The 14,485-nt window shown below is 40.6% G+C and overlaps 1 protein-coding gene across 1 annotated transcript in view; it reads right to left on the bottom strand.

Moving 5' to 3' along the window:
- The window catches only part of LOC125483986 (1-acyl-sn-glycerol-3-phosphate acyltransferase delta-like), a 118,257-nt gene extending 111,129 nt beyond the window's left edge, over positions 1-7,128 (bottom strand). The window contains exon 1 of the mRNA XM_048600946.1: positions 6,978-7,128. The gene's annotated coding sequence lies outside the window, so the exon portion shown is untranslated. The remainder of the gene's footprint in view (positions 1-6,977) is intronic.
- Between the last annotated feature and the right edge of the window lie 7,357 nt (positions 7,129-14,485).

The following is a 14,485-nucleotide window of genomic DNA, read 5'->3' as shown; positions in this document are numbered from 1 at the left end:
AGCGGGTGTCATATAGAAGGAGGCATAATGGGTCTTTTACAGATTGTCAAGATGTAATGAGTGGTGTGCCATAGAGATTGGAACTGGGATCTTAATTGTAAACGTGACATGTATGAATGGACAGAAGGTATGTTTGTGAAATTTGCCCGTGTACAGATAAGTAGGAAATTTTCTTCAGGTGACATAAGGAGGCTATGAAAAGATATATAGGTGAAATTAGTGGATAAAGATGTCAAAACTAGAGTATCAAGTGGGAAAGATGTGAAATTCTCCTTATGGCAAGTAAACAAGGAAGCTCATCAAATGCGATATTTATTCCAAGAGGTATTAAATACAAAAGTTGGAGTTTATGCCTCACTTATTCAGGGCACTGGTAAGATTACACTGGAGCACTGGTGTACAGGACTGTCACCTCATTTTAAAAGAGCAATATTTAAAAAAAAAGAACATGTTGAGGTACTTTGGAGGAGATTTACTAGACTAAATAAATACTTGAAGCAGACAGGCCACTTTGAAGAAAAAACATTGGACAGGCAGGGCTTATATTTGCTGGAGTTTAGAAGAGGTGATTTGATTGAAACAAAGTCAAGGATCTTGACTGGTTGGATGTCAAAAGGAGATTCAAGAATTACATTCACTGTTTAAATCCAGGATTGTCCATTTAAAAGAGGTGAGGCGAGTTTAAGGATACAAACCTTCAACTTCTGAACAAGCAGCAGAATCAAAATCTGAGTATTTTTAAAGGCAAAGGTGAGTAGATTTTTGTTAAGCAAGTGTTTGAAAAGTTATCATAGCTAGGCAGCAATATGGATTTGAGCTTACAATCAGATCAGCCATGATCTCATTGAATGAGGGAGCATGCTCAAGGATTGAATGGAATACTCCTACTTGTTCATATGTAGGAAAAAACAAGAGGGAAGGGTGGTTTGGAGACAGTAAGGACTGCAAATGCTGCAAGCAAGAGTCAATAAACATGGAGCTGGAAGAGCTCAGCAAGTCAGACAGCATCCATCAATATTCAGGCCTTTGGGCTGTAAGCTCCCAAGGCGAAATATCAGATGTTGTTCCTCCAGTTTGGCCTCACTGACAGTGGAGGAGGCCAAGGATGGGCATGTCACCAGGGGAGTTAAAGTGGATGGCAATTGGAAGGTAGGGTTGGGTGGTGCTTGCAGAGTGCAGATGCTCCACAAACCAGTCCCCGAGTCTGCATTTGGTCTTTCTGATATAGAAGGGACCACATCTGGAGCAACAGATACAGTAGATGAGGTTAGATGAAGTGCAGGTGAATCTCTGCCGGATTTGGAAGGATTGTTTGGGGCCCTGGAGGGAGGGGAGATGGCAGGTGTAGCACCTCCTGCTGTTAGAGAGAAAGATACCTGGTGGGGGGGGGGGTGGAGTTGATGGGGAGTGTGGAACTAACGAAGGACATTGCGGAGTGAATGGTCCCTGAACACACAAACACACAAACACACAAACACACAAACACACAAGGGTGGGGAGGGAAATATCTTTTTGGTGGTGGGGTCCAATTGTAGGTGGCAGAAATGTCAGAGCATGATGCATTGTATTTGGAGGATGGTGGGGGCGGAATGAGAGAACTCTATCCTTATTGTTGTGGGTAGGGTGGGGCAGGGAAAGGAGATGCAGTTGAGAGCATCCTCAACAGGAGGGAGGGGAAACTATGTTCCCTAAAGTAGGAGGATATCTGGGAAGTCCTTGATTAGAACACCTTATCCTGGGAGCAGATGCGACAGAGGAATTGAGTGTATGGGATAGCATTTTTGAAGGAGGAGAGGTGAGAGGTGTAGTCGAGGTAATTGTGGGAGTCAGTGGGTTTGAAATGGATGGTGGTACTAAGTCAGCTGCCTGAGATGGAGACAGAGGTCCAAGAAGGGGAGGGAGGTGTCAGAAATGGTCCAGGTGAATTTGAGGGCATGGTGGAAGGTGTTGGCAAAGTTGATGAACAGTTTGAGCTCCTCGCGGGAGCACAAGGCAGCACCAACAGAGTTATCAATGTAGCAGAAAGAGTTGAGGATGGTGCAGTGTAGTTGTTAAACAGGGACTGAGGCAGGCACAGCTTGGGCCCATGTGGGTGCCCATGGCCACCCCTTTTGTTTGCAGGAAGTGGGAGGAATCAAAGGGAAAAAAAAAAAAAAAAAAAATTGTTGAGGGGGAGAATCAGTTCCACCAAGCAAATGAGCGGGTCAGTGGAGGGGGACTGATCAGGCCTATGGGAGAGGAAGAAGCAGAGGGCTTTTAGGCCATCGTCATGGGAATACATGCATACAGGGACTGAACGTCCATGGTGAAGATGAGGTATTGGGGGCTAGGGAATTGAAAGCTTTGGAAAAAGGTGGGTTGTGTCCTGAACGTAGATGGAGAGTTCCTGGACTAAAGGAGAAGGGATGTTTTATGGGAAAGACAGATTGTTCTACATTTGTTGGATGGTTTTTGTTCAAATTGTAAAATCAAGTTAAAAACACTTTCTATAAAGTTTTAAAAGGGGATTACCCTCCATGTTCTAGCTTAGGAGAAGGAAGGATGATTTGGACATTAAAATATTACAATTGACTGTTTTTGTGAAAGTTAATGCGCATGAAACGTATCTAAAATATTGGCAATAACTTGATATTAAGGGATCACCACTTTCTGTTTAGAACTGTTAGGAGAAATAGACTTAGTGCATTATATTCATTTCCATGGGCAATTGGGTTATGCCCCTCTCAAGCCATTTAATTTTGTGTCAATAATGGTAGAGTTCAGGAGTATCAAATACTTTGGAATTCAGAGCCTGAATATAAAAGCAGTGTTCAGCATTTTCCCCATTAACTGTAGTTAGAAACAATATGCTCACCAGGAAGTGAAGTTTGACTGGGTAATAACAGGTGAAAGGTTATTTCATCTATTCATTTGGTTTATGCTGACCTTAATTCCATTCCAACAGGGTTACATATTATTCAGAGATAAAGAATGAATGTTGGGAAATGACATAACCCTCATAAAACACACAGTACTGTAATAAACAAGTTATTTTTATTCTTGTATGGGATGTGGGCGTCACTGGAAAGACCAATATTTGTTGCTAATTGCTACTGAGAAGGTGGCAGTGAGTAGCAAGACTTTAAAATTAAAGTTATAGATTTAATCCATTTGCTGAATAATTATCCCCATTCAATTCTACAGCTTATTTCATTAACTGTAAGAAACACAGGGTCAAAAAGAGATATGAAACAATGTAAATCCTTTGAGTTTCACAGGATTCTACATTGGTACATCACATCATTCATTTATACCTCTTCCACTATTCAGTCTTGTCTCAGGATTTTTGTTTCTAGAAGGTTGAGTTCAGAATCTTGAACACAAAACCTATACTGACACCCAGTACTGAGGGGAATGCTGTGCAGGGGAGTCAAGTTGCAAATGATGCACTAAACTATCTTGCCCTCCTCAGGTGGGCAAGAGATTTAAAGCACTGCAAAATGCAGAGGAGTTCTTGCTGCATGCCAAGTGTTTCCTACTTCAGGTAAGTCAGAGACTGGCACATTGAATAAAAGCGATAGCTAGAGGTAGTGAAAAGCAGTATATAAATAAAAGTTCTCTGGGCTCTGGATCAGAAGGTCCAGATTCAAGTCCATTCCATTCCTAGAAGGGTGTCATATTTTAAAAAAAAACTTACTCAGACATTATATCTTAAATGAAAGTTCTTTCTATGCCACTGTTTTGCTGTTTACAAGCTATTTTTACAAAAGCAAGCTACAATCTGAATAGCACGCAAGTTTAGATACCTTAAATGACACCACTTTCAATTTACTCACTTCCCTAGAGAATTAGCTGCTCTAAAACAATGATAGGAGGAGCATAAAAATTGGCACAGGATAAGCCATCCAGTGATTATTTGCTCTTTCATTAAAGAAAATTAGTAATCTGCAATTAAGTGAGCCAGAAGTTCTCATTCAAGTCCCATCTGCCCAGAAGTGTATCATAAATTGACCGAAACACAAAAAAGTGGCTTAGCCTTTGCTTAGCTTTTAGTAGAATTCAAAAAAGAAAAAAATCCTGTCAAAGTCAGAGCATCATGGATTCATGCCTGATTAAGGCTTGCGCTCATCATCTAAAGGGAGGCAGCACTGCATGTACAAATGTCGTGCCAGTTGGCCAAGACGTTAAATGAAAGCTCTGCCTACCCAAATGGAAATTAAAGAAAGAGGAATTTTCCTGGCCAACCTGTTCTCCTTCTCAAGTGGAAACTACCAAGATCAGATGAGCTGGTTATTCATCTCATACCTCAATTGATCTTATTGTGCACAAACTGGTTGTATATTTACCTCAACAAATAAAGCTACTTGTGCAAGACACTTGGCACACTTATGGCTGAGGTGCTATTAAAATACAGGTTCTCTCTGCTTTATAGTTGAAACTTTGGGGGCATATTAATCATGTTTCTTTTGAAACTTTTGTAAGATTAACATGCTAAGCATCAATCCTCATCTACCTTCTCCACTGCAGAGGATCAAAACTTGGCTGAGTGGAACATCACATGGCATGAACCATTAGTTAACCCTTTAGCTAAATAACTTGCTGTTGACATCACAGCAAGGGCAACAGGACACCTAGGGTTTTCATGAACAATAGGACAAAGAAGTTTACTTCCATAAAAGATACTAGTTTCAAGGACCAAACAGAGAGAAAAAAAACAGACAGGATAAATTACAGTCAAACCAGAAAGAGAACTGAAGAGAAAAAAAAGCAGAGATTTGATTGAACAAAAAAAAAGGAAAATAAGGCTCAAGTGTAAATTAAGAAAAAAAAAATTAAAAATAATGATACTTTTAAGAATTTACCATATGGGGGCATGAAGCTAAACAGCGTAGCTTTAAAGGAAGAGTTAATGGCATTGTATTACTCATTATTACAATTTTTTTTAAAAATTGTATTTTTAAAAGGAGTTACACTATATGCTTCTTCACGTGACCTTGTTTGTCGGTTTGCATATCATAACTTTCAACATGAACTCATTTTTCCAGCTGGATTTGAACTTCTGTATCATTACAAGATTTGACCTAAAGCTACAGCTGATGAGACAACTATTTCCAAACCTCATACAGAGCCTCAACAATTCTACCATATCAAGTTATTAATAACTAATGTTAAATGTAATCCACACATCAAAAAGGGAAAATACTGGGGATGCTGGAAATCTGAAATTAAATAGTGCTGGAAAACTCAGCAGGTTTGACAGCATCTGTGGGGAGAAAAACAAAAGACATTGAGTCTGATATGACTCTTCAGAAATTAAGAGGGGCTAGAAAATTATGTTTTTATGCTGTTTAAAAAAAAAAGGAGCAAATGGAGAGGATGACCTGGGTAAAAGATGAAAGAGAATGCCAATGGTAATAAAGGAGCAATTTAGGACAAAATAGGTGTAAACGCTAAGTGGAAATAGCAGAAGCTAGGTTGGTTTTGACAAGAGCAAACCCATACAAACAAGCCACAGGGCAGTTTGAGGTGGGAGAGGCAATCTAGTCTTGTTTTATTTACTGCTCACAATGTGGTCTCTCTACCAAATGCAGACTGAGTGACTACTTTACTGAACACTTCTGCTCTGTCCACAAGAAATACCCTGATTTTCCAGCTGCTTGCCATTTCGATACACTACATTGCTTTCATTGCAGTCCTTGGCCTGCTGCAGTGCTCCAGTGAGGCCCAACACAAGCTTAAGGAAGAGAGAAGGCGGGGGGGGGGGGGTCTAGGCCCAAAACGTCAGCTTTCCTGCTCCTCTGATGCTGCTTGGCCTGCTGTGTTCATCCAGCTATACACCTGGTTATCTCAGATTCTCCAGCACCTGCAATTCCTACTATCTCTGAAGGAAGAGAACCTCGTTTTCCATTTAAAGCACTTTACAACCTTCAAGACACAGACACTACACCCCTTTATTCCACTCCACCCATCAGTACCTTGTTCGCATGTGATTGCTCTCAGCAAAGCCAACCTGTTTTCTATTCACAACTAGAATTACTCCTCCTGTAACATTACCAGTCCTTTTGCGTTTTGCTATGGCACCCTCATCTATTTAACTCACTACTCCTCCACTGTTGTCAATAAGATGAGAACTATTTTCCTGTTCCCTTCAGTTCCAAAAAAAAATATCAGACTTTGCTAACTTTCTCCTTCTATAGATGGTGCAGGCTTAATAGGTTTCTCCAGCACTTTCAGTTTTAAAATCTTAAGTGTGTCATGGAAAGCCCCTATATTTGCAAAACACGACGAACACTCGAAACTAAAAAAAAGTGACTACGTCTCGATTCCCAGTTTTGTTTCTTAGAATTGAAATAATTGTTCCAGTTATCTAAGTCGGTAAATTATGTAATCGTTGATGTTAAACTATATTATAGCCTGGCTATTTTAAAGAGCAAACATACAAATATACATTTAGTTGCGTGGCTAATGGAAGAGGCCTCTTGAAGTGGAAAAACACATTTGCGAAAGCAACTTCCCAGTTGCCGTGGTAACGTGCACACCCCTCGGAAGAAAATAAAATTACAAATATGAAATGGTTGTCTCAATTTCAAAAGCTGCTTTTCAGGCTTCTGATACTATTACTAGAATGGATCGATAGCAGCATTTCCGAAATCTTTCACCATGGCCGTAGCTATGGCAACAGAAAAGGGGCGTGTAAAGGATACAAAGCAGCAACCAGCAGAGCTGGATTGATTCATCAGACACGTTTTACCAACTAACAGTAACCCTTTCCTATTATGGCGAAGATCAGTGATTTGTCCACCATGTGTCTACATTCAGCTGGTGATATTTAATTGAATGTTACTATCCACCTCCAGAGGAATCCAGGTAAATAACTGAGCTTTTGCTCTTATGTATAGATTAATTCAACTAGCTGTCTGCTTTTGATATGCTTTTCGAACATTCAAGCGAGAGAAAACGCGCCGTGTAATTAAACGAATCTAAACTGTTTCACATACCTTCAAACAAATGGTCTTTGGCACGTGTAGCTCAGTAGCAGAGAGGAAATAAACTATCACGTTTCAATAAGCAGTAAATTCATCTGGTGCTTATAGGGAGACGAGCTCCACCCACGGGCTGGGCTTGGAGAAGAAATGTGTTCTCAGCTGACGTCTCTCCCCATGCTATGTCACTTCCTTTTAAAGCTCTGACTTAGCCTAGAGTGGAAAAGGTACTTCTATGATTCATTCTTCGCCCCTCCCTCCCTTGGACGGTGGCCCATTTTTTACACCATAGACCCCGTAAACAGAGTAGCTTTGTGGAGTCAGCTTTACGAGTGTTTAAATAGCAGCTGGCCTGGCTGATATCTTCATTTCCCCTGACCCATCCCCATTCCACAGAGAAGCATGTTGTAAGTTATGCTGTCTCTGTGACTTGTAGATGCTTGTGTTGAAATCAACTGGGCATATTGAATGTTTGGGGGACAAAGCCCAAACTAACACTTATTAATCAAGGAGCTATCAAGGCAGCAACAGAGCTGGAAATGGAAGTTTGCATGAGTCAGTCACTTAACACTATCACAACACAACAATTTCAAGGATCGTTTCTCCCTCTTAAGTGTAAGGTAAGCCCACTTCCACTGCTAGGGTGGGTGAGGGCTGGTATGCCTCCCTTCACCTGCTAATTGTAGTCCAGAGTTAAGAAAATGCCTAGCCGATGAGTCACCTCCCCACTGGCTACAGCCATATTTGGGTTGTCTGATCATGTTGTAATGCACAAATCCATTTCTTCAGCAGATTTATCTGTTCTGTCTATTTTTGCTTTGTGCATTTAAGAGTGGTATGTTAAACTACACAGCAGACACTTAACTTGGACAAATATCTCATTCTGAAGGATTTGTAATCATTTTCAGATTATAGGAATGTTAAAAAGATAACATCTAACCCTCAATCCTCTTCCCCATCTCTGATGTTTGAATTCCTTTTGGAGAGAATGTGAAGCATGTAAAAATATACATCTTGTACTTTTCAAAAAAATTTTGAAACACATTAGTTTAGAATCCCTACAGTGTAGAAGTAGGCAGTTTGGCCCATGAAGTCCACACCAACCCTCTGAAGAGCATCCCATCCAGACTGAACCTCCTACTTTATCCCTGTAACCCCCATCTAGCCTGCACATCCCTGGACACTATGGACAATTTAGCATGGCTAACCTGCACGTTTTTGGACTGTGGAACCAAACTAAAGTACCTGGAGGGTACCCACACAGACACAGGGAGAATGTGCAAACTCCACATAGTCACCCAAAGTGGAATCAAACCCAGGACCCTGACACTGAGGTAGCAGTGCTAACCACTGTGCTACCCATTTTGGGCTAGTGTAATTTTCTTTTTTAGTATATTTGTAGAAATTTCAGAGATCAGAGTAACACCATTCAGTGAATATTCAACATCACTGATGGCATGTGAAAGTTTCCAGAGAAAACATAAATACTATGTAAAATTAAAGCCTGAAAAGACTTATAACGAGTTAAAAATGCTCTATGTCAGCACAAAGCAAAAACAGAAGAGAAACCTGTTGAAATAATAGATTTGTGCATTACAGCATGATCCGATAACTTGTGGACGGTCAGATAGTCACCACACAATGTAATTGTTAACGGTAGCTCAGTGTTTATATTCTTGACTCTGAATCGGAAGGTTGGGTTTCATGCCCCATGCAAAATTTGAGAAATATCAGTGCAACACTGAAGGTGTACACCTTTAGTTTGCAATGTTAAACTAAGGCTCTATTTTTCTCTCACAGATGTAAAAGATCCCATGTGCTATTTTAAAGAGCAGGAGAGTTTTCACTTACGTAATGAATAATATTTATCAACCAGTATCACTTGGTGGTACCTTGCCCTGCATTATTTGATTGCTGCACTTTATACAGCAGTGACTATATTCAAAAATACTAATTAACTGCTAGTCAGTTTCAGACATTCCAACGTCATGAAGGGAACATAGAACTAAGTCTTTCTTGGTTTTAGCACTAAAGCTGTACGGATCACATAATCCTAGATTTGATGTTTTATTAGGTGTTGAGTTTGCTGATTTCAATATCTGCCACCATGAGACCTCTTTGTTAAGTGAAAAGTAAAAAGAATGGAAAATTGCCTAAGTCAGGAACATGTTATTTTACAAAGTATAGCAGAGTTTAAGTACTCTAACAAGGGAATTTTTATGCTAGTATTTACACTGTTCTTGCGAGTGCAGTGCAGGGTTTTTTCTAGTATGAATCCAAACGTCTGCAAGTTAGCCAGGCAACTGATTCTCCTGTTTGTGCTAACAAGTCTCACTGATATATGTAACCAGTGAGTTAGGAGTACTGCAACTCACCCAGTTTTGAAAGAGTAGGGATCAAATGGCTCCAACAAAAAACAGCTGACAGAAACTGGCCTAGAAATGAGTAGTAGATGATTTTTGGGATATAGTGGGTCTTCAAACAGGCCAAAGTTTATTTCATGTGGCTGGTAGGAACACTGAAATTTCCTGGTCCATACTCAGGCATTGAATGTTTCCCTGGCCTTTTATTGAGTGGCTTCCTTTTAAAAATCTGAGGCCACTCAATTGCGGATAGAACTGGATGCAACATGCACTATTTGAGGCTGCACAACCATTTAATGGCAAGCCTAAAAGCTGTTTTTGTTGGGCTTCTGGCCTTCAAAAAAACACACAATTTTCTAACTGCCATTTTAGAGGGGAGAATTATTTGATATTATGGCTAATCACTGGAAATTAAAACTGGGCGGTTTCTGTAAGAAAATCTAAAAACCCACAATATTGATTTTACACTCCAGTTGAAAACTGTCCGTCATTGTTAGAGGTCACATAGGAGGAATGATTACTTTTTAAAGCTACAGGGTTCATTAATATCACTAGAACGTTGAAGTCGATCATTCGTTGGTACTATGGAGCAGGACCTCAGCATGAGTTAGCCTTATCTGTGTAATGTTTACGAGCTTGACAAGCCCCTCAAACTCACTGCCTATTTAGCCTTCTTTGGCTTGGCATCCATTGCCTCTTATGCATCTTTTGGGTACTATAGAAGCATAAGATGTTGTACTTCACTTATCATTATAGAATTGCAAAAAATCAGATTGCCTGTCATTGATAACTACAATAATTTAAGGTTATAACAAAACTTGCCATTTCTGCCATTGAAAGTTAAATGATGTTAACTACAAATCTTATTATTAAAAGAGATGGGCTCAACATTTCCATGTCCCTTGAGCCTTGCTTCTCAGTAGTCTTATAAACCACTCTGTATAATCATTTGATCTTCACATTTTCCCAAAAGCCGCAAATTTCTTCCTGCCTCTGCATGCTTCCTCTATGCATCACACTTATATAAAAGCATTGAACCTTACAACACAGAAGAAGTCCATCAAATCTTTGCCGGCTCTTTCAAAGAATGGTCTAGCAAATCTCAATGTCTGCTTTCTTCCTGTAGTCCTACAAATTTCTCTTTTTCAAATTTATAACTAATTTTTTTTTGCAAGCATTTGATTGCAGATCAGAATAACTGACTATGTAAAACAAAATTCTTCATTTTCTGTCGCAATTCAAAGACAGAACTTGAGTCTATAATCTAGACTGACAATCCACTTGAGTGGAAGTACTGCATTGTTAGAGGTACCATCTTTCAGACGTGATTTTAAACTGAGGTTCCATTAATCCTCTCAGGTGGCTTTCAAAAAACACGTCTGGCCAATATTTATTCCACAGTTAACATCATATGGAGTTCAATTTCTGGTCATATATCTCATTGGTGTATCCTGACGTATGTAAACTGACATATACATTTCCAAATATTACCACAGTTACCACATTTCAAAAGTACTTAATTGTTTGCAATTGGGATATCCCGAAGTTGTTAAAAGCTCAATATAAATACATTGAATTACTTTCATGTTACAGCACATCCTTTAACTCACTGTAAGTAATGCACATGTGCATCTTAATTGTCAGCCACTATTTGGCTGTGGAACCATTAGAGATAGGACCAGTTGTTAATTTTCTGCTTTTTAGTCCTAGGACAACGAATCCAATTGAAGTGCTCCAACTGCTTACTCAACTGAATTGAACTGGACTCAATATAGACGAATTATTAATATTGGGCTTTATAGGTACAGTGTTGGAGTCATTACTTCTGAGCCAGGTAGCTTGGTTTGGAATTCCACCTGGACCAAATTGTTTCATAACACATCTGAGCAGATTGATTAAAAATATTTAGTCCAATTATTGAACTTGGTGCTTTCCTGGTCTGTAGAGCTTAATGCCTCACTGTACTATTGACAGGGCACAGGCTTGGATTTTGATGCATCAGAGATGGACGACAGGGGATGGAGGGAACCATGAAGTTACATACGATGGTTTTAGACTGTTGATCATGCTCTCTTGTGGTCTGAGAAGACCTCAGCAGCCATTCTCTGGCCTCCTGATATCTTTGAGGACCCAGCAGGCAGAGAAATCCTCCTGTCTCATCTTACAACTTAGGGTGCTGGTGTTGCTGGCAGAGCAATTGAGCTTCTGCTGTCCACAGCAGAAGGACTTCAGAGAAATCCCCAGGTGTGGAAGGCACCCATCCTTCCTCTCTTGTAAGGTGTACTTGTACATCCCTACTCACCTTAGAAGGATGAGGACCTGGTGAACACTCAGGCGACTTGTCCTTTCTTGAATTGCTACTGCTCCTTTGAGTTCATGGACAAAATGGTGACATGTAGATCTGTGCGTGTACACTTATTGATCTGGATATCCAAGTGAGTTGCCATTCTCTGATGAAGGAAGTCACATCACTGATGAGAGGGGAATGGTATCATTCATGGGGAATGGTATCATTCATGGTGCCTGGATGGATTCCTCCACTATCTGAGTCAGAGCATGGATACCCTGTAGACCTCCAGCATCTGTCATTGTGCAGACAACTCCACATCATCCCAGTGATACGACTGACTATAATGTATAATATCATCCAGTATTACTGTGGGGTTATCTTTTTAGCAAGATCTCCCTCTCGTCTAATGATTTCCTAAAAGTATTGACTCATCTTTGTACCTCCTAGAGCATTGAAAATGTTTGTGTCACACCAAAGTAGTCATTTTTCTTTGTGAGTTCCAAGTTTGAGCATCAGTTGCTGTTAACCGTGGTACAGTGATTGCATTCTTGCCTCAGGTGGTTCTAGATTCAGGCTCTGCTTCAGTGACTTCAGAAAATATTGGAGACTAACAGCTCAGTGTAAAACTAGGGAGCATGCACTGTCAAAATGCTGTCTTTCACAGGAGAAGTGAAGTAAATTTCTCCTTTTACACTTCCTGTTGAAAATTACATTTGATTCAGTGGCCTGTGCCTAATGCACAGTAGATTGAAGATCTCATACTTTCTGCATAAAAATCTTATCTGTATCTGCCTCCATTTCTGTTTCTTCAGTTGAAGATATTGAGAATTGCACTCTCTCTGGCATAATTCAGATACAAGAGTTAACGACAAAATCCCTGAGTGATATTCTAGTGCTGAAATGAGGGAGAGCTACAGTTTGGGTGATGCTATCAATGAATCTCAAACCAAGGCCCGGCCAACTCTCTGAGGTGAACATAAAACACTGGGAAGCACTGTTGAAAGAACAGCACTAAATGAAGAACTGTAAACCCTGGAGATCTGAAGCAAACCAAAACAGAAATTCTTGAAGAAACTAAGATTTGGTCTGGTAGCATCTGTGATCCAGTAATCCTTCTTCAAACTCCTGAAGGTTAATCACCAGGCTCAAAACATTAACTCTATTTTCTCTCCAAAGACGCTGCTAGGCCTGCTGAGTTTTTCCAGCAATTTCTGTTCTTTTTTGATTGAAAGAAGAGCATTCTCCAGAGCAAGTTCACCCACGTATCACCCATGTATCAAGTGTCACTAGAACAAATTATCTGAACATAACTACATTCCTTGATCCTGCACTCAAAATTCGCCTTTGAAATGGAGCAGTGAAATAAGCTCCCTTTCCTGACATGCCAATTAAGAAATCTGCAAGGGCTCCTCTACTGTTGTTTACCACAAGCTACCTTCTCTGATCAGTATATGTTTTGGGATTTCTACAGTTCCACACACAATAAGAGTGGCCTTGTCGGCAAACTTCTAAACAGGACCCAGTGTATTTGAATACCATGCATACTTGATGCTGAAAAAGAATGCATCAAAACTATCCTGCAGCATAATTGCTCCCCAATCAGATAATTTTTCAATATATATCATACAATCCCCTGAATGGATCTAAACTCACGACCATTCTCTCTGAACAGTGCCCAGTTGATATCAGGTTACCCTTGTTAGGTATCTCAAAAGTTCTAACAGCTGGTAAAAGCAACTGCATCATGTTGTTACTATGTCAACGTGTTGCTGGTATGTAGGCCATATGTCCCAAAGGTTGGCAAATTATATCAAACAGCCATCAGATGTTTGCAACAAGCCATCTACTGACCATATCCTGCCAGCCGTGCTTACAAAACTCAAAACGCAGCATCCAACATTCGATGTGATTCTACGATTGGACAACATTGCTAAATAATCTCTAGAGCACTAAGTATTATGCTGAGAATCAATTTAAGATTGTCAGTTGGATTTCGGTATGGCACATTTGTGCATTCTGGAAGATAGATAGGCCAGGACAGATAGACAGGACCGTGTTCTTTGCAGAAGGATCATGTACAGGAGCTCCCCGATTTACAAACATATGACTCATGAATGATTGTACTTATGAACACAGTCCCACATATGGGTGTGATTTTAAAGATCTAACATACAAATGTTTCCTGAACTTACAATTGGCTATTTTACTTTTTCATACATTGCGTTTCAACTTGCGTACAAGTTAATTTATGAACAAACTCCAGAATGGCATCTGTTCACAACCAGGGGGCTGCCTGTACAAAATTTGCACCTCCTTCAAATTACCTAAAAAGGAGAAAGCCATTCTCTGGTTCATTTCTCAGGGCAATGCCTTAACCAATCAATCTCCCGGGACCGGGACTCCCTTGTCCGCTCCACACTCCCCTCCAGCCCCACCACACCCGGCACTTTTTCTTGCAACCGCAGGAAGTGCTACACCTGCCCCTACACCTCCCCCCTCACCCCCATCCCAGGCCCCAAGAAGACTTTCCACATCAAGCAGATGTTCACCTGCACATCTGCTAATGTGGTACACTGCATCCGCTGTACCCGTTGTGGCCTCCTCTACATCGGGGAAACCAAGCGGAGACTCGGGGACCGCTTTACGGAACACCTACGCTCGGTTCGCACTAAACAACTGCACCTCCCAGTCGCGAACCATTTCAACTCCCCCTCCCATTCCTCAGACGACATGTCCATCCTGGGCCTCCTGCAGTGCCACAACGATGTCACCCGAAGGTTGCAGGAACAGCACCTCATATTCCACTTGGGAACCCTGCAGCCCAAGGGTATCAATGTGGACTTCACAAGCTTCAAAATCTCCCCTCCCCC

The sequence above is a fragment of the Rhincodon typus genome, chromosome 9, assembly GCF_021869965.1.
Source record: "Rhincodon typus isolate 14 chromosome 9, sRhiTyp1.1, whole genome shotgun sequence".
NCBI lineage: Eukaryota > Metazoa > Chordata > Chondrichthyes > Orectolobiformes > Rhincodontidae > Rhincodon > Rhincodon typus.
Note: the sequence above shows the minus strand (reverse complement) of the source record. Positions and strands in the feature narration are given on the sequence as shown.